At 43.0% G+C, this 27,788-nt stretch overlaps 3 non-coding genes across 3 annotated transcripts; 1 reads left to right on the top strand and 2 right to left on the bottom strand.

The window, feature by feature from the left end:
• Positions 1–250: 250 nt before the first annotated feature.
• Positions 251–323, bottom strand: trnav-uac. Its single transcript has one exon. It is a non-coding gene; the product is annotated as a tRNA-Val (tRNA).
• Positions 324–26,111: 25,788 nt separating this feature from the next.
• trnag-ucc lies at positions 26,112–26,183 on the bottom strand. Its single transcript has one exon. It is a non-coding gene; the product is annotated as a tRNA-Gly (tRNA).
• A 154-nt stretch (positions 26,184–26,337) lies between these two features.
• On the top strand, positions 26,338–26,410 carry trnav-cac. The gene has a single exon. It is a non-coding gene; the product is annotated as a tRNA-Val (tRNA).
• Positions 26,411–27,788: the final 1,378 nt, after the last annotated feature.

Genomic DNA, 27,788 nt, shown 5'->3' on the forward strand with positions numbered 1-27,788 from the left:
TGCTTGAAGAATATTTAAAATACGAATAACAAATGAGGACAAACAACACATCTGCTTAACACACATAAGGTCTTGGGTTTAACTCCCAGTGGAACCATGCAGGTTGTAAACAAGAATGAGGTTTATATATTACTCACAAATTGTTACTCAATCCTGGAAATAAATAAAAAGTTTTGCATGTTTCTGCATTGTGCTTGTAACAGAAATGGAGAAAAAGCATTCCAAAATGAGAAGAAAAGGGCCAAGGGCAAGGCTCCACTGGGGCTCAAACCCAGGACCTTCTGCGTGTAAAGCAGACATGATGACCACTACACTATGGAACCTGCTGCTGAGAAGGTTGATGTCCAATGTGCATAAATAAAAACATCTCTCTCAAAATCTCAGTGGCAAAATATTCAGAAAACTCACTGACTCAAATGTTCCCAGGTTTTGCCCAATAATAGTTTTAGCCATGCAAATGAGTTTATTACTGCTGCTGACATTACTGAGTAAAATGCCACTTCCTCAGAAACCACAGTAGGCTCATGACCACCGAGTGAAAGATCTCCAGCATCTTAATGCACTTAATGAGAAAGTGTTTAGAGAAAGTGTATGACAGGGTGGAGAGAGGAGTTGTGGTATTGTATGAGTGTCAGAAAGTTAGGGTTATAGGATCCAAGGCAGATGCAAAAGGAGCAGGGGAGAAAGGCTGTGCAGAGCTGAATCGGGAAGCCGATTCAGGGAGTCGATTCAGGGAGTCGATTCCGGGAGCCGATTCCGGGAGCCGATTCAGAGAGCCGATTCAGAGAGCCGATTCAGAGAGCCGATTCAGAGAGCCGATGTGCGCGAAGGGGTGAGGATTCCGAGCCGGAAACCAGAGCGCGTTCAGCGAGCCGGAAACCAGAGCGCGTTCAGCGCGAGCAGAGCAGAGCCGAGCCGGAAACCGGAACATGTCCAGCGCGAGCAGAGCAGAGCAGAGCCGAGCCGAGCCGAGCCGAGCCGAGCCGGGAACCGAAGCGCGTTCAGCGCGAGCAGAGCAGAGCAGAGCCGAGCCGAACCGGAAACCGGAGCGCGTTCAGCGCGAGCCGGAAACCGAAGGACAGAATGTTCAGGTCAGAGACAACGAAACAAACAAAAGAACAAACAAACAAAACAGAATACGCTGGAGAGTGCTCAGGGCAAGCCTAAAGACAATCTGGCACTGACTGAAGGATTCAGGCGTCCTTATAAGTGCCAGAAAATCATACACCAAATCCGTGCAGCTGGTTGGGAGTGGGCGTTTCCTCTGTGGTTGAGGCGGTAATACCTGAAGTGCTCAAGCGGGCTGACAGTACCCCCCCGCCCAGGGCGGCCCCGGACGCCCCAACAGGCTGCCCCGGGTGGGCCTGATGAAAGCCAGCAATCAGGTCAGGGTCCAGGATAAAGCGGGAGGGGACCCAGGAGCGCTCCTCAGGACCATAGCCCTCCCAATCCACAAGGTACTGAAGGCCCCGGCCACGACGACGGGAGCGGAGCAGGCGGCGCACGGTGTAGGCAGGACCCCCAGCAATGACCCGGGCGGGCGGAGGGGGCCTGGCGGAGGGCACCAGGGAGCAGGCCTGAACGGGTCGAACCCTAGACACATGAAACGTAGGGTGGACCCGGAGCGCCCTGGGGAGCCTGAGCCGGAGGGCCACGGGATTAATAACCTTGGAAATGGGGAAGGGGCCGATAAAGCGCGGGGCGAGCTTCCGACAGGTGGCCTTAAGGGGAAGGTCCCGAGTAGAGAGCCACACACGTTGCCCGGCACGGTAGCGGGGGGCTAGGCACCGCCTACGGTTGGCCCCCTGGCAAAGCCTTATGCCATTCTTGAGCAGGGCTGCTCGGGCCGTCCTCCAGCCTCGACGGCAGCGACGAAAGAAAAGGGCGGCAGAAGGAACGGCGGACCGGGGTTCCTGGTTGGAGAAAATCGGCGGCAGAAAACCGTGGACCACCTGGAAGGGCGCAAGTCCTGTGGCAGCAGTGGGAAGAGTGTTATGGGCATACTCAATCCATAAAAGTTTGTCCGACCAGGAGGAGGGTTCCCGACTGCAAAGGAGACGGAGACCGGTCTCAAGATCCTGGTTGAGCCTCTCGGTCTGTCCGTTCGTCTGGGGGTGAAACCCAGATGAGAGGCTGGTCGAGATGCCCAGGAGGCGGCAGAACTCCTCCAAAACTGCGCCGAGAATTGGGGTCCGCGGTCCGAGACGATATCTCTGGGGAAACCATGGAGGCGGAATATGTGCTGGAGGGCCAGCTTGGCGGTTTCCTTGGCAGACGGCAGCTTGGGCAGAGCGATGAAGTGGCCCATCTTAGAAAATCGATCAATGACCGTCATGACAACCGTGTTGCCACTGGAAATGGGCAGCCCGGTAACGAAGTCCATGGCGATGTGCGACCACGGGCGTTTCGGGATAGGAAGGGGCAAGAAGACCATGGGGCGGCCACGAGGGTTCTTGTGTTGGGCACAGTCGGGCAGGCCGCGACAAAGTCCCGGTGTCCTTTACTACAGAAGGCCACCAGAAGCGTGCCTTGACCAGAGACAAGGTGCGAGGCTGACCGGGTGACAGAAGAACAGGGAGTTGTGACACCACTGAAGAACTCCAGGGCGGAGACCCTCGGGACGAACAGGAGACCAGTAGGGCAACCCTCAGGGACAGGGCCCCTGTCTTGGGCATTCTTGACCCGCTCCTCCAAAGCGAGACTAAGGGTGTGGACCGACACAGACTTGGCAAGGATGGTCTCTGGGCATGGCTCCTCCTCCTCCAGGGCATGAACCCTAGAGAGCGCATCAGGCTTGACATTCCGGCTCCCAGGCCGGTACGAAGAGAGAACCGAAGCGGCCAAAGAAAAGGCCCCATCTAGCCTGTCGGGGGTTGAGTCGTTTAGCCGATTGGAGGTACTCAAGGTTGCGATGATCCGTCCAGACCAGAAAGGGGACCTCCGCACCCTCCAACCAATGGCGCCATTCCTCCAAGGCCAGTTTGACAGCCAGGAGCTCCCTCTCACCCACCGGGTAGTTACGTTCAGAGGAGCTAAGGCGCCTGGAAAAAAAAGCGCAAGGATGCAGGCGGTTATCCTCAGGGCAGACCTGGGAGAGCACTGCCCCACCCCACACCGGAGGCGTCAACTTCAACCACGAACTGCCGAGCCGGGTCAGGAAAGATGAGGATGGGCGCCTCCGTGAATCGCCGCTAAGCTCCAGAAAAGCCTCCTCAGCCTCAGGGCCCCAGAAGAACGAGCGGAGGGAAGACGTCAGGAGGTGGAGGCGCCGCCACGAACTATAGCCCTTACGGCGGCGATAAAAATTGGCGAAGCCCAAGAACCTTGTAAATGGCGGCGGGAGGTGGGGTCGGCCAGTCCCGGATAGCCTGGACCCTGGCAGGGTCCATCCGGATATTACCGCGGAAAGCAGGTATCCCAGGAACGAGGTTTGTGAGGTGTGGAACTCACATTTCTCAGGTTTAACATAAAGCCCGTTCTTGAGAAGTCTCTCCAAGACCTGACGCACCTGCCGGATGTGTTCGTCCATGGAACGGGAGAAGATCAGGATATCATCCAGGTAGACAAACACAAACGTATTAAGCATGTCACGGAGGACCTCGTTGACCAGAGCCTGAAAGACGGCCGGAGCGTTGGTTAGGCCGAACGGCATGACGAGGTACTCGTAATGACCAGCTGGGGTATTGAAGGCGGTCTTCCATTCATCCCCTCCTGATACGCACCAGGTGGTATGCGTTGCGTAGATCCAGCTTAGTGAAGATTGTGGCACCATGCAGGAGTTCGAACGCCGAGGCCATAAGCGGCAAGGGGTAACGGTTCCGGATAGTGATCGCATTAAGACCCCGGTAGTCAATACATGGGCGTAGGGACTTATCCTTCTTTTCGACAAAGAAGAAACCCGCACCAGCCGGGGAGGAGGATGGTCGGATGATCCCTGCTGCCAGAGACTCCTGGATATACTGGTTCATGCTAGTCCTCTCCGGGGCCGATAACTGATACAGGCGCCCCCTAGGGGGACTGGCTCCGGGATGCAGGTCGATGGCACAGTCGAAGTGCCGGTGGGGAGGCAGGGAGGTAGCCAAGGCCTTACTGAACACGCGCGCAAGGCCATGATAGACCTCAGGAACCGACGCCATATCGGAGTGCTCGGGAGTGACAGCCAGCAGTGGCTTGGGTGGAGGAAGAGCAAGACAGTGGCCGAAGCAATGCACACCCCAATCAAGAATACGCCCTGTCATCCAATCAACACGTGGGTTGTGTTTCTGAAGCCAAGGGAACCCGAGCATAATGGGGGCTTGGGAGAGGAGATGACCAGGAAGGAAAGCCACTCGATGTTGTTCCCCACTGACATGAGCAGAGGCCTAGTGCGGTGCGTGGCCCGGCCCAAAAGGCTGCCGTCCAGGGCTCTGATCAGCAGAGCTTCAGGCAGGGGCTCCATGGGAACCAGCAGCTGCTGGGCAAGCTTGAGGTCGATGAACTCGGCATCAGCCCCGGAGTCGACGAAGGCAGCCAACTCCGTGCCATCGGGGCCAACCTGGAGGTGGACCAAGATAGTGGGTTTGAGGAGCGGGGAAGCGCGGCTCGTGGGTGCTCCTCCATTACCGACGAGCCTTGCCTTTTACTGGGCAGGATGCGGCCATGTGCCCTTTACCTCCGCAGTAGAGGCAAAGACCTAGAGACCGACGTTTTTCCTTCTCAGCGGGGGTCAGGTGGTGGCGTCCTATCTCCATGGCCTGTGGCGGAGAGAAAGAACGGTGCCAGAACCCGAAACACGAGGAGGGAACCGCTCGCAGTTAAAGGACTGTGAGGACCTAGGCTCTGAGTTGGGTAACCACGCTCCCGGCGGCGTTCCCTTATGCGCCGATCGATGCGTGTAGCCAGGGAGATCAGTGAGTCCAGATCCCGGGGTGGATCACGAGCGGCAAGTTCGTCCTTAACAGCAGAGGAGAGGCCCTGGAGGAAAGTGTCATAAAGCGCGATGCGATCCCATCCGCTGTCAGTGGCCTGGGTCCGGAACTCAGCCGCGTACTCCGCAACAGAGCGTTGCCCCTGTGCGGCCGAGACCAGGGAGCGGGCGGCATCTTGGCGTGGCGTAGACGTGCCGAAGACCTTCCGGAGTTCCGCAGAAAAGCCGGCGAACGATCCGCAGTTGGGTGATCGGCTTTCCCACTCCACAGTGGCCCACCTTAGGGCTCGGCCTGACAGGAGGGAAATGACGTAGGCCACCTTGGAGCGCTCTGTACCGAATTGAGAGGGTTGCATGCTAAAAATCAGGTCGCACTGCATAATAAATGAACGGCAGGAGTCAGGGTCGCCCGAAACCGGGCTGGCTGCGCGAGCTGAGGCTCACGCATGGCTGAAGGGACGATAGGAGGAGCAGGGGCCTGCCGGGCCGGAGCAGCAGATGATGATGGCGGCAAAGCACCTGTGGTGAGCCGGTCGCCAAAACGCAGCGCAAAAATCCCATGATTTCCTGCACGCCAGTAGAGAGGTTCTGGATTTGTTGCTCCTGCGCCGCTTGTTGGCGAGCCAAGGCCGTTAAAGCGGCGCTAGAGGCAGGTACATCCACGGGATCCATGTTGGCCAGATTGTTCTGTCAGAAAGTTAGGGTTATAGGATCCAAGGCAGATGCAAAAGGAGCAGGGGAGAAAGGCTGTGCAGAGCTGAATCGGGAAGCCGATTCAGGGAGTCGATTCAGGGAGTCGATTCCGGGAGCCGATTCAGAGAGCCGATTCAGAGAGCCGATTCAGAGAGCCGATTCAGAGAGCCGATTCAGAGAGCCGATGTGCGCGAAGGGTGAGGATTCGAGCCGGAAACCAGAGCGCGTTCAGCGCGAGCCGGAAACCAGAGCGCGTTCAGCGCGAGCAGAGCAGAGCCGAGCCGGAAACCGGAACACGCCCAGCGCGAGCAGAGCAGAGCAGAGCAGAGCAGAGCCGAGCCGAACCGGAAACCGGGCGCGTTCAGCGCGAGCAGAGCAGAGCAGAGCCGAGCCGGAAACCAGAGCGCGTTCAGCGAGCCGGAAACCGAAGGACAGAATGTTCAGGTCAGAGACAACGAAACAAACAAAAGAACAAACAAACAAAACAGAATACGCTGGAGAGTGCTCAGGGCAAGCCTAAAGACAATCTGGCACTGACTGAAGGATTCAGGCGTCCTTATAAGTGCCAGAAAATCATACACCAAATCCGTGCAGCTGGTTGGGAGTGGGCGTTTCCTCTGTGGTTGAGGCGGTAATACCTGAAGTGCTCAAGCGGGCTGACAATGAGAAAGTCTGGTGTGTCAAAAAAGTATGTGAGGGTGGTGCAGTGTGACAGCAGTGAAGTGTTCAGTAGGAACAACAGACTGGTTTAAGGTGAAGGTTAGACTGCATCAAGGATCGGCCCTGAGCCCTTTCCTGTTTGCAGTGGTGATGGACAGGTTGAAGGACGAGGTCATACAGGAGTCTCTGTGGACTATAATGTTTGCGGATAATATTTGTGATTTGTGGTGAGAGTAGTGAGCAGTTTGAGAAGAGCCTAGAGAGGTGGAGGTATACGCTGGAGAGAAGAGGAATAAAAGTCAGTAGGAGTAAGACAGAGTACATGTGTGTGAAGGAGAGGGAGGGCAGTGAATTGGTGCGGTTGCAGGGAGAAGAGGTGGAGAAGGTGGAGGAGTTCAGGTACCTGGGGTCAACAGTGCAAAGTAATGGAGAGTGTGTTAGAGAAGTGAAGGAAAGAGTACAGGCAGGGTGGAGTGGGTGGAGAAGAGTAACAGCAGGAGTGATTTGTGATAGAAGAGTATCTGTGAGAGTGAAAGGGAAAGTTTATAGGACTGTGGTGAGACCTGAGATGTTGTATGGATTAGAGACAATAGCATTTACTGAAAGACCGGAGGTGGAGCTGGAGGTAGCAGAGCTAAAGATGTTTAGATTTTCATTGGGATTGAAGATGATGAACAGGATCAGAAATGAGTTTTTTTAGAGGGACAGTGCATGTAGGACGTTTTGGAGTCCAGGTGAGGGAGGCGAAATTGAGATGGTTTGGACATGTGCAGAGGAGAGACATGGGGTATATCAGTAGGAGAATGCTGAGGATGGAGCCGCCAGGAAGAAGGAAAAGAGGAAGACCAAAGAGGAGGTTTATGGATGTGGTGAGGGAAGACATGCAGGTAGTTGGGGTGAAAGAGGCAGATGTAGAGGACAGAGGGGTATGGAGACTTATGGGAGAAGCCGAAAGAGGAAGAAGAAGAAGAATGTGTAATACAGCACAAGCACATTATTACTGCATGATACAATAAAATCACATAAACATGTAATGGGATTATTGTGATCTTGTGATTTATTATCAATAGCAACAAATCCAATAACAAAGTTAAAATACCAAATAAAGAAAGAAACTAAGTTCAGAATCCAGGATTGTGGTGTTAAAGTATTAGACTTTAAGCAGTAAAAATAAATCCAGGCAGTTCCATGGAGGTTCCCAATAACACAGTCCACACACAGTCTTTATAAACCCTCTTCAGCTACATGTGTAACGCCCACATTCCTCATTATTCTCTAAAAAGTAGCATGTAATTCTCTTATAGGCGCTTCATGACCCTCTGTCCCGTCCACAACTTCAACTCTTGTCTGTCTGTTCTTCTGACACATTTATTACTCTTGACAAATCAGCCTTCAAGAATAAGAGATGTTGTGCTCATTACTGCTTTATTACTGCTGATTCTAATCACACATTCAGCACTTCCTTATATACCGACCATAATCACAGTGTTAATGATCAGTGTAATTACTGTAAACATATAAATGCTGTGGTGACCCCCGTGTGTAATGCTGCATGATGGCACTGCTGGATTTGTAATATTTAATGGGTGAATACAAGTGCGGTCTTTAAAATATTTGATTGTGTGGGTTTTGGAAGAATAAAATCATTCGCGAGTCTCCTGCAAAATCTTTTTTTTAATAATAAAAATGACTAAAAACACTACTAGACTACTAGAGCACACTGAGGCAAAATGTCTGAAGCGCAGGACAGAGGAGAATCGCTGAGTGCTACAGAAATTACTGTATTATTAAAGAAAGGAACATACAAGTAAAAACATTGGCGTCTCTGAGAAATAAGAAAGATGATGTTCTTTATGTGTAAGTTTGTCTCTGATGAACAAGCCGGTGGCGACTGCGGCGAGGAAAAACTCCCCGAGACGGCATAAGGAAGAAACCTTGAGAGGAACCAGACTCAAGAGGGAACCCGTCCTCATCTGGGTTTCACTAAATGTCCATTTATTACAGCTAAATGATGTTGAGGTGAAGTGATGATCAGATACAAACTGTAGTCCTGAATCAGTGTAGCAGACTGTTAACATAAACTACAGTCCAAATCCCAACCCTCAAAGCTCCTGTTCTTACTCTGTTTTGTTTCTGCATGGACTATTTCAGCCTGGTGGTCGTAAGTTTTTGGACACTTTGTTTTTGGTGTTTTTTTCCTACGAGGACATTGTATTTTACCTGATAGTAGTAGTGCACATGTTTGATCTAAAATAATGAAAGTGATGAGACGGAACTCTTTGTACAAATAATCACACACACACACACACACACACACACACACACACACACACACACACACACACACACACACACACAGTGTATATGAATATATAGGTGCTCCTAATAAAGTGTTTGTAATACATGAACACAATTAGTATCATTGTACACACAGTAACATGGTCATTTTTTAAACATATGCACAGAGTCGTTAAAGACTCCTAATATAAATAATACAAAATTACCGTAACATATAAATATCGAAAAATGGCCCTGAATCCTGTCTGTACTGTAGATGTTTTGTTTGAAGTGTTGTGATCATGAAAATGAAATCCTGCAGGTTATTTGGGTTTGTACTCAGTGATAGTTGTTTCATAAACACCTTCTTATAAAATCCAACTCAAATGTTAAATAAAAATTCACTCTAAATTTGTAATCAGCGGCGTCTCACCATCACATTCCACTACGGGAGCGCAGGAGGAGGAGATGCCCGACTGCATGGAATACAGGAGAACATCAAATCCCCTACCATTAGATAAATGCAGAACACAGTGTAAATGACGACATATTTTCCTTCAATAAATCTGGAAATGCAGCCATTACGCTCTCACACAGTCGTTACTCTCTTTATGTTCTCATTTTCAGTCCTAACTATAATGATGTTCATGACAAAACTGGCATGAAGAAACGTGTTCACATGTCACATTTTCATCTTCAAATTGTATCTCGGGTGATGATGCCACTAATTCATGCTGATTTTGCCAAGGTGTTAATGATCAGTGTAATTACTGTAAACATATAAATGCTGTGGTGACCCCCGTGTGTAATGCTGCATGATGGCACTGCTGGAGGATTACACCAATGGAAGATTAAGGAGAGAAAGAGTCTCCAGGGACCATGATGATTTCTCGGCCCATGATGATGACTGAATAATAAGCTGATTTAGATTCCTACAGCTGTGCTCCTGGATCTATGTGATCTATGCAGCTGCAGGACGTGATGACTGGCTTCTTGGTGACTTTAACAACATGTAGAAATTGTAAACATTGTCCTGATGTAGTCTATAATATGACATGTGACAGAGGCTTCACCCCTCAGATGCTCCTCACCTCCAGAAATGCAGATGTGGAGCTCTGGATGTCTCAGGTGGAAGACTTCTATACCACCCGGAAAAAGTGTGTAAGATTATCAGGGTGTGTGGTGTTTTGCACAATGTGGCACTGAGGACCAGTTTCCTCTCCTCCTGACCTCCCTCCCCCTCAGCATTATGACCCCGAGCCACAGCCCCCTGCCCCACAAGAGCGATATAAACTAAGTGGAAGAATCCATGAGGAGGTCATACGGTGTTTGTAAGGAAGACAAAAATAATGGTTGTTATTAGTGTTTATTGTGACTCTTTGTAGTAAAAGATTAAAATCAAGATTTAAAAAGATTAAAAAGATTTGACAAGACAGAAATAAAAATGATCAAAAGGCGAGACGATCTACAAGATACAATAGCTTTACACTCAGCTTTATACTATTGACTATAAGTGTAAAACTATCATAAATAGCCATAAGAGAAACAGAAAGAGGAAAAGGCATGTTCAGACTCTCTGTTTCTCTTGTCGTCTTCTTTTTCTATTTCTCCTTTTCTTTTGAATGTTTTCTTGTCTCAGCTGAGCAACAATTTCCTCCCATCGCTCTCGGACTCTCATATAATGATCTGTTTTATTCTCTGAAGTCTTCTTTTCTTCCTCACAGAGATTCTGGGTATCCTGGAGCCCCCTGTTGGTCTGAAGCTGTAAGTTGTTCCTCTCCTCTATGTCAAGTTTAGTTTTCTCTTTCATCCTCTTGTTTTCCTCAAAATCCAACGTGGGCTCAAACTGAGCAACACGTTCCTCCAGTCGCTCTTTCTCTCTGATCAAATGATCTCTCCTGCTCTGCACTATTTTTTACTTTCTCACAGTTCTGAGTATCCTGGAGCTCCATGGTGGTCTGTTCCAAAGTGACCTCAAGCTGAGCCACATGTTCCTCCAGTTTCGTTTGTTCTCTCGTCCAGCTCTCTCTCTCACAGTCTACAGTTTTCTCCAGTTCCTCATTGATTTTCAGGGAAGACTGGAGGTCCATGGTGGTCTGATCCAAAATAAACTCAAGCTGAGCAACACGTTCCTCCAGTTGTTTTTGTTCTCTCACCCAGCTCTGGCTTCTCTCAGTTATGTCCTGTTCCTGCTGCTTTCGCTCAGAAGCCAAAGTAGCCTCCAGCTTTTGCACCGTCTGTAGCAGAGTGGCTTTCTCTTCTTTCTCTTCTGTTATCTTCTCTATCATTAGGAGAGAAAATGCATCCAAGTCTTTCTCTACTTTCTCCATGTGTTCCAGCTTCTCCTTCATTTCAGCAATCTGCTTAGTTTTCTTTGTTCTTCTGCTTTGAAAAAATTCTCTTAACCTTCTGAAGAGCTCCATGTTTATGCCTCTTTACTCACAAGCAAAAACCTCGGAAATGAGAGAAACAGAGACGCGTTCCCAATTATAGACGTTGCCTTACTGTGACGTCACAGGGAGATGCCCCGACCTCCGTCTGTGACGTAACCCGGTCTCTCTTAACCTGACACTATGCGCATGCGCACATTACAGAGGTAAAGAGCGGATAAAATATCATGTCTTCACAGCTTTTCTGTTGTTCCTGAGAGAAGAGCGATATTACAGTCATAAATAAGATAAAAACGGCTGTAAACTGTGTATAAAGCGAGTGAATCCGAGTTGAGAACCGGAAGTTGACCGGAGTGACTCTATGAATGTTGCAGAATCATAAATGACCAGTAGGTGGCAGTGTGATGTGTATTAGAGCTCACTGTCACAGCAGGTCATTAGAAGTAGTGGAGCTCTAATGACGTCATTAATAGCGAGGACAAGACACACAGCAGTTTGGGATTCTTTTATTGACTTTATTGATTAATTGATTTGGAGTATGATTGTGTTTCTGATCAAAGTAAGTTCATGTGTATGGAGTAAAAACAACCTGTACATTTCTCACTTCCAGACAGTATTATGAGATGTTCATCTGCTGGAAGTTCATGTTTAATGCTGCATGTTTTATAGGATTTATGAGCTGGAATAAATGTCCAAAAACCTCAATTCAACACTGAGTGATTTTTGTAGTTTGGTAGATATTAGATCTTTTGATGTATTATTCTTTTTTAAATATCTGTGTTTTAAATACACATTTATAAATATCAAGGCTTTTACTGGGTAATAAATTAAAAACATAAAGTCATAATTTACTGAAGTGAAATTGAAAACATCAAAATACAACAAAAAATAAATAAAAATGACTATCAATATGTTTAAAACTAGAATAAATCTGGTTCGGACAGTTAAATACAGTGCAGTATTACAGCCTTATTTCATGTTCATTTTATAAACACAGTTTGTCATTATAATAATAATAATAATAATAATAATAATAATAATAATAATAATAATAATATAATTTATAATAATACTTTATTGCAATAGGGTGCTTTAGTACCTAAAGGTCTACATTTAAACATACTTTTATATTCTAAAATTATAAATTTTTATGATTATTATTATATGAAGATTTCCACATTTATATGATTTATCCTACAGATTAATCACTATAAAGAAAATAGAAACATACACAAGAATGTTATTAACAACTTGTACACTGTACTGCACGATCCATGTGGAATATAATGTGCATATAATAATGAATATTGTGAATGTAAACAAACATTCAGCAGTAGTTGAAAAAAATCAGGTCAGTCTCTGAGCATAAGCACTGAATCACTTGGAATTTACTCGCTCAATAATAAAAACTCTTTGCTATAGTTGTGAGGTGACTGATACACAAAGCCATGGAGCAGTTGGACACTGGGGAGACAATCAGATGAATGAAAGTAGAAAATGTGATAAAACCCTAAAGTTTATTGTGAGATTTGAGTCGTGATCGTTCAGATGCACAGTGTAGCAGCAATGACACAAACTTCACTTCACAACAAGAGCAAAAATACATGAATGAAAAAATGAATGAACTTAAAATTCATCAAATGGAAAAAAATCCAATGTTATTTAAACTTTGGAGAAAAAATCTTATATTCTGTTAATCAATTCTCTCATACTGACCACTGGATGTTCTACACGGCACCTCATGGTAAAGACTCTCTGATGACAGGAGACTCCACCATGATGCCGAGGCGATAAGAAGATCAGTAACATCCTGACACTGAGTTACAGTACAGTGGTCAGGGTCTCGTAACTCAGACCCCATGTCCGAATAGACATAACAATTGTGGCTCAATACTCAAATTAGTTTTAGCTGTTCACTAATCATTTACCAATAAGTTACAAAAACTTTAAATAATACAGTACATAAACAAACCAAATGAAGACATCTTCCAGTCACGAATGAGAAGGAGAAAATCAGCTTTATTGCAGTCACTTCAGACCCGTCCCATGGAGCTCTCGGGAGAGAATCATCCTGACAGCAATGACACCCGCCAGCTTTCACATGCGAGTGCGAATTTGATATAAACAATCCTTATTTTTTATATCTCACACCTAGTAAAATGTACATATTGTGTCTAATATCTCCTCCCTCACAATTTACGTACATCATTGATTTTATGGGGCTTTGCATATCCCACCTTTTGCTCACGTGTTTTCTGGTGTGTTTCTACCTATTCTTAGTTAAAATTCCACCCATATCCAGGAGGCCTCGTTCACCTCCATACGATTCTAATTTACATGTACAAAAATATCTCTTGATGGAGACTTTGCCTTAAAAAACATCCCCTGATCGTGCACTTTTCTAAAAATCTCGTCTGGGTTTTTTTTCCTATGTCTGCAAATCATCCTTTGTTTTGTTTACTGTAGACTTTGTATAAAAACGTGTTTTTTACTAGTTTTACAAACCAGGGCTTTAGTTTTAACACACCAGCACTTTTCTCCAAATGCTTTTCCTAATTTTCATAGCTCTCGTCTTTTACTTAGTTTTACTTAAAATCTTCTTAAAATATATTTCTTATGCCATAATACTTCTTTATATAACATTTCCTGTCTTACTCTCATCCTGCCTGCATCTTAAGCTCATGCTCTCTCATGCTTACTTCCTGTGTGTTTTGGACAGTGTACCTCTTATACAAATTCTTGCAACTATTCTCCTCGTTCTTTATTATCTGACGATGTGTTGTGCCTATTAACCTATTACTCTTCTCATTTTATATTTTTATATATTTTTATATGATTTTTTTCACCTACGTTTCTACTTGTGTTTTGAAAATATGTGCATATGCTGTTTGAGTATAGTTAAGGCATGTTGCCTGCATGCTGTTTGCTTATTTTACTATTTTTATTTTACATTATATTTTCCTATCTTTTCCTTCCGGCCGACACACTTTGCCTGGTGTACGTGGTCACCACTTTTACCGCCATGGCATATATCTGTTTTCTGGAGTGACTATTGTTCCTCATATGCGTCTCTATTTTCCACCTCGAATATCTCTTCCAGTTCATACTCATGACACCTCTACATTTTTCCCCTTATTTTCCTAAAACTGCACAAACCTGAGAAATGAGAAACAAAGACACATTCTGACATCCTGAGTCAGTGTAGCAGACTGTTAACATAAACTACAGTCCAAATCCCAACCCTCAAAGCTCCTGTTCTTACTCTGTTTTGTTTCTCGTGGACTATTTCAGCCCGGTGGTCGTAAGTTTTGGACACTTTGTTTTTGGTGTTTTTTCCTACGAGGACATTGTATTTTACCTGATAGTAGTAGTGCACATGTTTGATCTAAAATAATGAAAGTGATGAGACGGAACTCTTTGTACAAATAATCACACACACACACACACACACACACACACACACACACACACACACACAGTGTATATGAATATATAGGTGCTCTAATAAAGTGTTTGTAATACATGAACACAATTAGTATCATTGTACACACAGTAACATGGTCATTTTTTAAACATATGCACAGAGTCGTTAAAGACTCCTAATATAAATAATACAAAATTACCGTAACATATAAATATCGAAAATGGCCCTGAATCCTGTATGTACTGTAGATGTTTTGTTTGAAGTGTTGTGATCATGAAGATGAAATCCTGCAGGTTATTTGGGTTTGTACTGAGTGATAGTTGTTTCATAAACACCTTCTTATAAAATCCAACTCAAATGTTAAATAAAAATTCACTCTAAATTTGTAATCAGCGTCTCACCATCACATTCCACTACGGGAGCGCAGGAGGAGGAGATGCCCGACTGCATGGAATACAGGAGAACATCAAATCCCCTACCATTAGATAACTGCAGAACACAGTGTAAATAACGACATATTTTCCTTCAATAAATCTGGAAATGCAGCCATTACGCTCTCACACAGTCGTTACTCTCTTTATGTTCTCATTTTCAGTCCTAACTATAATGATGTTCATGACAAAACTGGCATGAAGAAACGTGTTCACATGTCACATTTTCATCTTCAAATTGTATCACTGGTGATGATGCCACTAATTCATGCTGATTTTGCCAAGGTGTTAATGATCAGTGTAATTACTGTAAACATATAAATGCTGTGGTGACCCCCGTGTGTAATGCTGCATGATGGCACTGCTGGAGGATTACACCAATGGAAGATTAAGGAGAGAAAGAGTCTCCAGGGACCATGATGATTTCTCGGCCCATGATGATGACTGAATAATAAGTTGATTTAGATTCCTACAGCTGTGCTCCTGGATCTATGTGATCTATGCAGCTGCAGGATGTGATGACTGGCTTCTTGGTGACTTTAACAACATGTAGAAATTGTAAACATTGTCCTGATGTAGTCTATAATATGACAGGTGACAGAGGCTTCACCCCTCAGACGCTCCTCACCTCCAGAAATGCAGATGTGGAGCTCTGGATGTCTCAGGTGGAAGACTTTTATACCACCCGGAAAAAGTGTGTAAGATTATCAGGGTGTGTGGTGTTTTGCACAATGTGGCACTGAGGACCAGTTTCCCTCTCCCTCCTGACCTCCCTCCCCCTCAGCATTATGACCCCGAGCCACAGCCCCCTGCCCCACAAGAGGGATATAAACTAAGTGGAAGAATCCATGAGGAGGTCATACGCCGTTTGTAAGGAAGACAAAAATAATGGTTGTTAATAGTGTTTATTGTGACTCTTTGTAGTAAAAGATTAAAATCAAGATTTAAAAAAAGATAAAAAAAAAGATTTGACAAGACAGAAATAAAAAATGATCAAAAGACGAGACAATCTACAAGATACAATAGCTTTACACTCAGCTTTATACTATTGACTATAAGTGTAAAACTATCATAAATAGCCATAAGAGAAACAGAAAGAGGAAAAAGGCATGTTCAGACTCTCTGTTTCTCTTGTCGTCTTCTTTTTTTTCTATTTCTCCTTTTCTTTTGAATGTTTTCTTGTCTCAGCTGAGCAACAATTTCCTCCCATCGCTCTCGGACTCTCATATAATGATCTGTTTTATTCTCTGAAGTCTTCTTTTCTTCCTCACAGAGATTCTGGGTATCCTGGAGCCCCCTGTTGGTCTGAAGCTGTAAGTTGTTCCTCTCCTCTATGTCAAGTTTAGTTTTCTCTCTTTCGTCCTCTTGTTTTTCTTTAAAATCCAACGTGGCTCAAACTGAGCAACACGTTCCTCCAGTCGCTCTTTCTCTCTGATCAAATGATCTCTCTCCTGCTCTGCACTATTTTTTATTTTCTCACAGTGATTCTGAGTATCCTGGAGCTCCATGGTGGTCTGTTCCAAAGTGAGCTTAAGCTGAGCAACATGTTCCTCCAGTCGTTTTTGTTCTCTCTTCCAGCTCTCTCTCACATTCTACAGTTTTCTCCAGTTCCTCATGGATTTTCAGGAAGACTGGAGCTCCATGGTGGTCTGTTCCAAAGTGACCTCAAGCTGAGCAACATGTTTCTCCACTTTCGTTTGTTCTCTTGTCCAGCTCTCTCTCTCACATTCTACAGTTTTCTCCAGTTCCTCATTGATTTTCAAGGAAGACTGTAGCTTCATGGTGGTCTGCTCCAAAATAAACTCAAGCTGAGCAACACGTTCCTCCAGTTGTTTTTGTTCTCTCGCCCAGCTCTGGCTTCTCTCAGTTATGTCCTGTTCCTGCTGCTTTCGCTCAGAAGCCAAAGTAGCCTCCAGCTTTTGCACCGTCTGTAGCAGAATGGCTTTCTCTTCTTTCTCTTCTGTTATCTTCTCTATTATTAGAAGAGAAAATGCATCCAAGTCTTTCTCTACTTTCTCCATGTGTTCCAGCTTCTCCTTCATTTCAGCAATCTGCTTAGTTTTCTTCGATCTTCTGGTTTGAAAAAACTTTCTCAACCTTCTGAAGAGCTCCATGTTTATGCCTCTTTACTCACAAGCAAAATCTCGGAAATGAGAGAAACAGAGACGCGTTTCCAATTATAGACGTTGCCTTACTGTGACGTCACAGGCAGATGCCCGCCCTCCGTCTGTGACGTAACCCGGTCTCTTTAACCTGACACTATGCGCATGCGCACATTACAGAGGTAAAGAGCGGATAAAATATCATGTCTTCACAGCTTTTCTGTTGTTCCTGAGAGAAGAGCGATATTACAGTCATAAATAAGATAAAAACGGCTGTAAACTGTGTATAAAGCGAGTGAATCCGAGTTGAGAACCGGAAGTTGACCGGAGTGACTCTATGAATGTTGCAGAATCATAAATGACCAGTAGGTGGCAGTGTGATGTGTATTAGAGCTCACTGTCACAGCAGGTCATTAGAAGTAGTGGAGCTCTAATGACGTCATTAATAGCGAGGACAAGACACACAGCAGTTTGGGATTCTTTTATTGACTTTATTGATTAATTGATTTGGAGTATGATTGTGTTTCTGATCAAAGTAAGTTCATGTGTATGGAGTAAAACAACCTGTACATTTCTCACTTCCAGACAGTATTATGAGATGTTCATCTGCTGGAAGTTCATGTTTAATGCTGCATGTTTTATAGGATTTATGAGCTGGAATAAATGTCCAAACATCTTAAATCAACACTGAGTGATTTTTTGGTAGATATTAGATCTTTTACATATTATTAATTTTTAATATCTGTGATTTAAATACACATTTATAAATATAAAGGCTTTTAGTGTATATTAGAGATTAGAACATAAACCGACACAAATTAAATACAATAAAAAATGTATTAACTGAAATAAAACATCAAAATATAAAGTTTCAAAATAAAATCTATCAATACATTTAAAATTATAACAATATATAATAATAATAATAATAATAATAATAATAATAATAATAATAATAAGTTAAATACAGTGCAGTATTACAGCTTAAATATTTGAATTTATTTCAGATCAATTTTATTCATCCATTAAATAAATGGTGTCAGCGTCAGAGTAGTGTATTTACATGATCTGTTTCCAGGGTTTTCACGAACACAACTCTGTTATTACTGTTCTCTTTTCACAGCACCGTCTCTTTCAGTTCTAATGAAAGTTCTCATGTATTAAGAGGGAATTTTATGAATGATCAATAATGAAACACCTTCATTACTGTTAGTTATTTACATATTTATTTACAGTAATAAAACTATTTCTGTAAAAAAGAGAAAGAAATAATAAATAAAAGCAAAATAAATAAAATGATGAATTCAGTGGAGCAGAACGACAGCATGATGACCTGAAAGAGAAAAACAGAGATGTGTTACTTTACATAATGTGTGTGTTTGACGGTACACAGTGTGTGTGTTTAGTAAAGTTTTGTAGGACATTATGAGGACAGTATGACTTACGCTGTAGATGGAACCACTGCATGTTCCTGGATGGATGGAGGTAGGGCTTGGTGTGGCGGCTGCTCCTGTCCACTGCTCAGCCATAGTGATACACAGTGACCTCCTGCTCACCAGCTTTCCATTCAACTCTCTGATGGCATTAGTGTCTTCATCCAGAGAGGAATATCAGACAAATCCAAAGCCTTTGGACCGTCCATTGTGCAGTACCACCTGTAGAAGTGAGTGAGGAGATACAGAAAGCAAAAACATGAGCATTACATCACTCTCATGTAGAAAACCATGAGAAATAACAAGCACTGTCTGTATCCCATAATATAAACAGAACAGCGGTGTTCTTTTATCATCAACGCTCTGGTCTCACTGGTGAATGAACAATGAAGCACTTTTATTTAAAGGTCATTTTCTGAGAGCAGAAACTTGCTGCAAGTGTACACTGGTTCTGGTATAATAGAGGATCTAATCCTAATTCCTACAGAAAACAGAACAAATTCAGCATCCAATGTTTGAGTGCATGTGTGTGTTTGCATTGCTGACTTTAATAATACACACTGATCAATCACTCAGTATTAAACCAATTATTACATGTGACCAAACACAGCTGTGACCAAAACCTGCTCCAGATCATGAAGGTCTCTATAAAACACACTGGAAATAGAATCAGAATAGTTCCTGTGTGTCCAGTCTGAGAGGCTGTGGTGTGAATCGCCTGTTCCACTGCTGCTGGTTTTCTTCTCCAGGAACTGGAACATCTGTAGATGCAGACAATCATCTCATGTTAGCATCCAATCAGAAGGTAAATTTTGCTAACATGAAAAGTTCTCTTCTGTTTTGAATCTTTAACTGCACTTAACACAAAACTAATCGGACGGCTTTGACTCACTCTGTGGATGGATGTTCTTGTTGGCGTTGGGTCTTGGGTCTGGGCAGGGTTTTGAAGGCGAGATGGTTTCTACCTTCATGCCGTGACTTCGTCCCTGGGTGGTCTGAGAGGGACTTAAGTACACAGTCCTGCTGCCCAGCACCCTGCCGTTCATCTCCACGATGTCTACTCGAGCCTCATCAGGACATGAAAACGTCACATACCCGAAGCCTTTTGAGCGTCTGTTCTCCATCATGACCTGTACGGGACAGCGAGCAGAAACACAAAGCAAAGAATGCACATCAAACGTGTTAGAGGTTCACAATATCAGAGCTCTCCACATTCAGAAAATACTCCAGCTGAGTACGGGGAGGAAACCTCAAGTTACTGGGAAAGAAGGAAAATGTAAGGATCAGTAGTTATAAATGACCTGTGCAGTGAGGACAGTCCCAAATCTCAGGAACGCTTCCTACAGGTCCGTCATCCACAGTACAGTCCAGATTTCTCAGCAGCAGTGTGACTGTCTACAGAACAACATCCAGTGTGTTCATCACTTCAAGAGTCAAGTCAAGTCAAGAAGCTTTTATTGTCATTTCAACCATATATAGCTGATGCAGTACACAGTGAAATGAAACAACGTTCCTCCTGAACCCAGGTGCTACATACAACAACATAAAACAACAGTAACAGAACAGAAGAGCACAGGGCCAGGAACTTAGATCCTCACCACATAAAGTGCATGTGTGCAACTGGTGCAAACAGTGCAAAAGACAACACAGGACAGTGCAGGACAACACAGGACAGTGCAGGACAACAAACAATACACAAAATATAAAAAAAATAGCAATAGCTCTGCCAGTAAAACCTGTCGTGACAGAATAAGGTGCACAGTAGCAGAAAAATGTAAACAGAGAAATGTAAACAGAATTGTGCAATTCTACAAAAGCAGCAATCAAATTAACCTGAACAGTGACCAAAGGATTGGACAAAATATTGTGCAAAAACAGCAAGTCCCGGAAGATCAGCAACAAACGGCATGTAAACATTTTGCGATAATGAATGAAAGGTGTGAATGGTGCTGAAACCTGGGTGTGTGAAGTGTATGTGTGTTGAGTCCGGTTGTACAGATCAGTCACTCAGTTGTGTGTAAGTGTGTGTGTGTGTGTGTGTGTATGTGTGTATAAGAGAGAGTTCAGTTTAAATGTTTGTTGAGGCTGATGGCTTGCGGGAAAAAACTGTTGCACAGTCTTGATGTGACGGCCCGAATGCTTCAGAACCGTTTCCCTGATGGTAGGAGGGTGAAGTGTGTGTAACGGGTGTGTGTGGTCATCCACAATGCTGTGTGCTTTGTGGATGCATTTACATTCATTTACATTTCTTTAGGTTAAAAAAAAACAGGAAACATTCAGCATTAGACTTTTGAGTAAGTTGTGCTGTGTGATTCGTGATAATCAGATTTATGGTGAGACATAAACACCTTCAACAAAGTCAGACTCATAAATAATATTTTACCTGATTATCTACACACAGTTATACATTTTCTCACATTCTCTAAAGTCTCCAAAAGTCCAAAGGACTTCAGCCTGTTCTTTTTGATCCTCCACCTTCTGCTCCTCAACTTCTGCTTCTCCACCTTTAAAGAAGTGTCAGATAGAGATGGGTTATATATAACATTCAACATGCGCCCAATATTACAAGAAGAGTATCTGTTCTTGATGAAGACTGTTTGTTCAGGTGAAATAACACAAGGCAGAACTTTCTCCAGACGGCAGGTCAGAGTTTTTGCTAAGATTTTTGTATCCTGGTCCAGGTGATTTACCAGAAGGCAGACTTGCTAAGGCTATTTCTGTATCAGATATAAACTCATCCAATTGTAATGCTGTACCTACACTTATTGTAGGAATACATACATTTTGAAAAAGGCCTCTAATGTTGAAGTGTCAGCAGATAAAGGAGCAGTATATAGTGATTTATAACATTGGAGGAAACAGTCATTGATTGTTAATACTGGAGTGTAGTGGTCATCATGTCTGTTTTATATGCAGAAGGTCTTGGGTTTGACCCACAGTGGAGACATGCTCTTGAGCCATTTTGGAATGTTTTTTCTCCATTACTGATACAAGCACAATGCAGAAACATGCTGTTTATTTATTTCCAGGATTGAGTAACAATTTGTAATATATAAACCTTATTCATGTTTACAACCTGCATGGTCCCACTGGGAGTTGAACCCAGAACCTTCTGCATGTAAAGCAGATGTGATGACCACTAACCTATGGATCCACACAATCACCTGCACAGCATAAATAAGCATAAATAATGATTAGGTAACATGTTTTCAGATTGCAACAATCCAGTTTTGGGAAACTCAATGTACCCTCAGCTTTCTATTCTCAGTTAAGTTATTTTCAAATACAGTAGTACATGATTAATTCATTAATATGAGGAAGATTAATCCTCATCATTGATCCTCATAGAGTGGCTGAGAGGAGCTACTCTAAAAAGCTGGAAAATCAGTTTTCAGCCAACGACCCAGCTTCAGTGAAGGAAGGCTTGAGAGACATGGTGCAGTCATAAAAACCTGGAGCTTAACACGCTCAAAACAGTGGAGATGATTGTGGATTTTAGATGAAACCCCCTGCTCTCCCCCAACTCACCATCATGAACAGCACTATGGCAGCAGTGGAGTCATTCAGGTTCCTGGGCACCACCATCTCTTAGGGCATGTAATGGGACAATCACATCGACTCCATTGTTAAAAAGGCTTAACAGAGTATGTACTTCCTTCACCAGCTTAGAAAGTTCAACAGGAGTTGCTTTAATAACTGTCTGGTTCTGCACAGCTGTAAAATCAGACATCAGAGGACTACAGAGGACAGTTTAGATGGCTGCAGTGGTTATCGGTGTCCCCCTGCCCACTTTTCAAGAACTGTATACATCCAGAGTGAGAAAAGGGCTTTGAAAATCATGTTAGCCACTACACAATGGAACCAGTTAAGGGACCCTAATGGTGGAATTTATTTCCCTCTAACAGGATACGGTTACTTTATATTTACTTTCATTGTATTTTTTTATTTAAAAACTTGGCCACCTAGCACATGGGGCTTTTGTCTCTCCTTATTGTTTTACGACCACTTTTGTGTGTGAAGCAGAGGTGATCACAACCACGCTAAGCTCCTGAAATACTAGACATTTGCTGATAATTCAACATGATGATATATTTTCTGTGTTTTAGACCGGATGTTATGTGAAGCACGTTATGTTGTACATCTAAGATCATAAATAACCACAGGGTTAACAAGGCTAAGAATCCCCTATAACTATAACTCAATAATCACGTGTTTAGCATTAACGTTAGCCAAAACTGATTCACAGAAAGCAAAACACGGACGGTGAAATGTAACTGACCAGCTGGCAGAGGATTCTGTCTGGTCTTTAAACCGTCCTCTAACGCAAATCAAGCAAAGATTTATCCAAAAAGAAAGATTCATTCTCAATTTAGCATTTGTAATTAGCATTAGGTGTATGACTGTGTATCATATGGCTTTCGTACGATTCTTTGACTTAAATACTAAAGATTCTATTAACTCAATCCACAACCCACAACCCATTTAAATACAGTTTATTGTAATAACTATAACTTACACAATAATCGTATATTTTGAAACATTTCATTAAAATTTTACAAAGTGAACTGAACATGACCTTCAAATGAAGCACGTTAGCTGTCTGAGCTCATTGCAAAATATCACTACATTCCTTAAAATAGTCTTCCCAAAACACAACGTTACATTATATGTTAAGCATTTGTGTAATATATTTAGGTTATTTTTGATAATAAAACTACAAGAACGTTTGCCTGAACCAGAGAACATCCAGCCCCTTCACTCTTACTGGTAGAGCTGAAACAGGTGCTGAGTTTGGAGACTGCTTGAACCTCTTTTCTGGTTGATGGCTGGTGTGTGGAACCCACTTCTCCTCAGAAGATTCAACTGAATGGCTGTTGGAAGACAAAGAAAGAAAAAAATAGCATTGTATATCAAGTACATACTTTTGTAGTAGTATGAAATCAGGAAGGGGGCAAACACTTTTTCACACCACTGTGTATATTTATTTGCATGTTTGTCACACTTTAATGTTTCAGATCATCAAACTAATTTAAATATTAGTAAAAGATACACAAGTGAACACGACATGCAGATTTTAAATGAAGGTTTTTATTACTGAGGGGAAACAAAATCCAAAAAAACATGGCCCTGTGTGAAAAAGTGTTTGCCCCCCTGTTAAAACTGTGGTTTATCACACCTGAGTTCAATTTCTCTCACCACACACAGACCTGATTACTGCCACACCTGTTCACAATCAAGAAATCTCTTAAATAGGACCTGCCTGACAAAGTGAAGTCGACCAAAAGATCCTCAAAAGCTAGACATCATGCTGAGATGCACAAGCACAATGCAGAAACATGCAAAACTGTTTATTTATTTCCAGGATTGAGTAACAATTTGTAATATATAAACCTTATTCATGTTTACAACCTGCATGGTCCCACTGGGAGTTGAAGCCAGAACGTTCAGCATGTAAAGCAGATGTGATGACCACTACCCTATGGATCCACACAATCACCTGCACAGCATAAATAAGCAGAAATAATGATTCAGGTAACATGTTTTTAGATTGCAACAATCCAGTTTTGGGAAACTTGTTCCCAATGTACCCTCAGCTTACTGTTCTCGGTTAAGTTATTTTCAAATACAGTAGTACATGATTAAATTATTAATATGAGGAAGATTAATCCTCATTATTGATCTTCATAGAGTGGCTAAGAGGAGCTACTCTAAAAAGCTGTAAAATCAGTTTTCAGCCAACGACCCTGCTTCAGTGAAGAAAGACCTGAGAGACATGGTGCAGTCATAAAAACCTGGAGCCTAACACGCTCAAAACAGTGGAGATGATTGTGGATTTTAGGAGAAACCCCCCTGCTCACCCCCAACTCACCATCATGAACAGCACTATGGCAGCAGTGGAGTCATTTAGGTTCCTGGGCACCACCATCTCTCCAAACAGTAGTTGCTTTAATAACTGTCTGGTTCTGCTCAGCTGTAAAATCAGACATCAGAGGACTACAGAGGACAGTTTAGACGGCTGCAATGGTTATCGGTGTCCCCCTTCACTCGTACACCTTCACCACTCCACTGCTCTCCCTCTCATCCACACACATGTCTACTGACTTCCATTCTCCTTCTCTCCAGGACGCACCTCTACGTCTCCAAACTTTTCTCAACCTGCTCCCTACTCTCACCACAAATCACAATACTGTCGGCAAACATCATAGTCCACGGAGACTCCTGTCTGACCTCTTCCTTATGTGCCTCTGCATGCTTTATTACGCTCTTCATTAGCGTTGAAGACATCCGATTACTCCTCCAATCCTTTAGTTCTACAAAGCCTTAAAATCTGGAAACAATTTAGAAAACATTTTGATTTCCAGGCAGCATCAGGTCTGTCTCCTATATATAAAAACCCCTCCTTTCTACCCTCTATTTCGGACAGATCCTTTGCACTGTGGTTTAGAAGGGGCATTGTAAACATTAATGATCTTTTTCAGGAGAATACATTTGTCACTTTTTCCTACCTGTCAGAAAAATTCAACCTCCATAAAACTCATTTTTCCGATATCTCCAAATTCGTGATTTTGTAAGGAACACATCCTCTCATTTCCTGCACCCACCTCCTAAACAAGAGATTGATCGAGTTTTAGAAACAAAACTTTGTAAGGGTACTGTCTCTCATATTTATAAAACTATTTTTTCATTTGTTGTTCAATCGGGCTCTTTATCGCTTTCTAAAATAAAGAGTAACTGGGAATCGGACCTTAATTATAATTTCACGGATGAGGAATGGTCCAAGGCCCTTGGTCGTGTACATTCCTCCTCTATATGCGCCCGTCATTCGTTAATACAGTTTAAATTGTTGCATAGAGTGTATTGGACAAAGACCAAACTATCTAAAATTAACCCTGGTTTGGATCCAACTTGTGATGGGTGTCATGTCGGCTACTCTTTATCATACTTTTTGGCTTTGCCCAGCCTTGACCTCTTTCTGGACATCAATTTTTAAATCAATCTCTGAATACTTCATTTTAGATATTAAACCATGTCCCCTTATAGCATTATTTGGACTCAACCCCACAAATCCCTCCTTGTCCTCCTTACAATCAAACATGCTCGCCTTTTGTTTAATAGTAGCAAAGAGACTTATATTACTGAACTGGAAGAATCCTCACCCAACCAGTTCTTCTCATTAGATACATGACCTGTCTCAGTTTATTCAAATAGAAAAGATCAGATTTACATTACTTAGTATTACAGAAAAGTTTTACAACACCTGGCAACCATTCTTATTGTATTTAAGAGAAAGAGAAAAATAAAATTCTGTTCTCTTTGTTTAGCCTTTTTGAGCTCTTCCCCTTGTCCCTGACTTCTTGGTAGATGTAGAAAAGAGAAAGGAAAACATATATCTTAGAGAGTGTTCATGTACTTAGGTGCAAATCTTTTATTTTGTTTTATTTATTGATTTTTTCTTTCTTTCTCCTGTTCTTGATGCTCACATTCATGATTGTGATTATATGTATAACTTAGAAAGAGAGAGACCAATTTCTTGTTTTTGGACTAAATTAAACACTGTTCCATTGTCTTTCTCGCCTGAGTGTCTTTCTGTTTGAATGCATTAATAAAAAAGAGTTGGATAATAATAATAATAAGAAGAAGAAGAAGCTAAGTGATTTTGAAATGTTTTGCCGGTGTCTATGATGACAGGCGGGTCCATCTAATACACAAACGCCAAGTGTTCAGGGGAAGCAAATAAAAGCAAGACTGCTTAGAGGTTGTTAATTTGGCAACTGAACATAATCACTAAAGGTTTTGCTTTGGCCGGGAATCGAACCCGGGTCGACTGCTTGGAAGGCAGCTATGCTCACCACTATACCACCAACGCCACGCTGGCAGGCGAACATCGCCGAATGAATCCATGCTAGAAGAACGTTGGTTGTTTTGAACTTCTCAGCAAACCGGTTCATTCTCCTGCTCTACTGCAACTGCGAATGTATGTAAAAGTGCAAACAGTGACCAAGAAGCTTTTCCCTCTGGTAGTTTCTGTAGTGTAGTGGTCATCACGTTTACCTCACACGCAAAAGGTCCCTGGTTCTACACCAGGCAGAAACAAGGTTGTGATTTTGAAGCTAGTGTTACATTCTTAGGCCTGTAAACTGTGTTACTCGACAGCATTAGAGAAATGTAGAAAACTTTCTTTTATATTGTTTCTGTAGTGTAGTGCTTTAAGTGTTATTGCTGCTGTTTGAACTACAAAAATGTTCAAACAAGTTAAATGTTCCTTATTTTAAAATATGCAAATGCAGTTATAGGAAAATAAACAAGTTTTTTATTTCAATAAAATCTGAATTCAAGAAATTCCTGGAAAAAAATTACTTTGACTTATTTTACACACAGAACTGTGCAGTAAAGCTGAAACTCTACATCTTCAAACTGCATCATGTAACTGAAAAAAAAAGCAAAACTTTACAGGATGTGGTGTTTTGCACAATGTGGCACTGAGGACCAGTTTCCTCTCCTCTTGACCTCCTTCCCTCAGCATTATGACCCCGAGACACAGCCCCATGAGGAGGTCATACGGCGTTTGAAAGGAAGACAAAATCATGGTTTAACTTCATCTTTTAATAATTGTGCAATTTTACTTTTTTCACATTTTCACAAAAGTTTATCATGTGGATTTTAATTATTTAGTTTAAAAGCATCCTCCAGTTGAGAAACACTGATTTAGAATCAGGATTTAAATGATGTCGAACACTTCAATAAACAAGTGATTTCATATTTTAGATTTTTATTGATTTTATTAATTATTATTGAACATGGAGAGGTTTAGCTTTCAGTTCCTGTCCTTGATGTCCAGACTCACTTGCTTTTTTTTTCTCTCTTTTTTCTTTTTTTAACTGGAATGGGTGATAGTTGTCTGATCCAGTGCGGCAGGGGAGCAGATATAGAACTGTGAGACTTTAGTGCAGACCATACCGCATCGTGAAACCTCAAACCACCACTGTGAAGACTCGATGAGAATACCTTAGAGTCTGTTCCGATTGTGTGAAATTTGCGACAAAGGATAGGACGACAATTCCAATCACGATGTTTCGCTGGTTCAGTTGTCCATAGAACATAGCCACAGAAGGTGATGGTGTAGTACGTTACAAAGGTGCTTTGCATGACGAAGTCCGTGAAGAGAAATCCGTGAGTTCTCAGAGCAACCAGCGAGCGGGCAGGAACTCCAAACGATTGGGCAAGGGTAATAGCCCTACGCACATGATAGATATGGGTGATCAGCTGAAGTCCTGCAGGAAGATCATAGACAGAGTTCTGGATGGAATCTAGCCACATTCCATCTGGGGAGAACATGTCAGCGTGGTGCAGAATGTCCATCACCGGTCTGAACGGGTCCTCATCAGTTTCCCAAACGAATTCGTCCTTTTCTGGAGGAAACCTGAACCATTTATGGAAGAAATTATAGCACCGTTTACCTAAAGGACAGGTG

Source organism: Silurus meridionalis, chromosome 4 (genome assembly GCF_014805685.1).
Source record: "Silurus meridionalis isolate SWU-2019-XX chromosome 4, ASM1480568v1, whole genome shotgun sequence".
Classification (NCBI taxonomy): Eukaryota; Metazoa; Chordata; class Actinopteri; order Siluriformes; family Siluridae; genus Silurus; species Silurus meridionalis.